General features: G+C 37.6%; 1 non-coding gene across 1 annotated transcript; it reads left to right on the top strand.

The window, feature by feature from the left end:
- The first annotated feature begins 726 nt into the window (after positions 1-726).
- On the top strand, positions 727-799 carry TRNAE-UUC. The gene has a single exon. It is a non-coding gene; the product is annotated as a tRNA-Glu (tRNA).
- Positions 800-1,012: the final 213 nt, after the last annotated feature.

Genomic DNA, 1,012 nt, shown 5'->3' with positions numbered 1-1,012 from the left:
ATTGATCATAAGATTGTAAACACACACAATGGGTTCTCCCGTAGTTGCCGAACTTAGCCAATTAAATAAAAAAACAAAAGCTTTTCTCTTCAAGTTGCCTGTAGTCAAGGCGTAAACGAGTTGATAATGATGGAATTGGAAAAATTAAAGGGCTATAGACATAGTGCATGCTATATTTTTGGAGTTTTTTTTAATAAAAAAGCACTTTATTTTATTCAAATAAGCTCATCCTTTTATTCATAAGCTAAAGATTTCTGTCTTCTTTAATTATATCATTTTGGGGTACATTTCTGTAATAGAGACTATATAGTTTATTACATGTTGGGTTATACTATTACTGCAAGATCCCAAACAAAGACAATGCACCCATCACTAACCTGAGTGGAGATACTAAATTGAAGTACATATATTACAAATCCAGCCACTATCAGAAAGAAGCATTCAGGGATGACCAAGTGCCCATACTTCAACCAAGCTTTTCATTTGTTCTACCCAGCACCCCAAACACCCATACACACACTTAAAATAACAATCTTTCCAGGATCAGAACGGATACAAAGACCAGCTTGTGTTTTCAGCAGTGGAGGCAGTGCTGGACATAGACTTAGAGTTTCCAAGCAAATTAAGGGAAATTTTTCCTATTTGGTGAAAGCAGACGACTCAGAGCTCAGCCTTCCTAAAATTGGGAGCACTATGTAAAATTAGCAACAGTCTTCTCCTGGGAATTCCTCTGTGGTCCAGTGGTTAGGACTCTGCACTTTCACTGCTGAGGGCCCAGGTTCAATCCCTGCCAGGGAATCCTGCTAGCCACTAAGTGCAGCAAAACAATAAATTAATTAATAAAAAACATAAAAACAGCCCCATCTCTTTAAGCATGTGACTGACCAAGAGCAGTGAACTGGGGCCTCACTACTCCATCTATATCATCCATGTCTATACCCTTATGAGCCATGTACTTATTTATAGATATCCTATATATTTATAATGTGTGTAACTTAGCGACTAAACCACC

The sequence above is a fragment of the Bison bison genome, unplaced genomic scaffold (assembly GCF_000754665.1).
Source record: "Bison bison bison isolate TAMUID 2011002044 unplaced genomic scaffold, Bison_UMD1.0 scf7180017846581, whole genome shotgun sequence".
Taxonomy (NCBI): Eukaryota; Metazoa; Chordata; class Mammalia; order Artiodactyla; family Bovidae; genus Bison; species Bison bison.
This window is presented reverse-complemented; position numbering and strand designations above follow the sequence as displayed.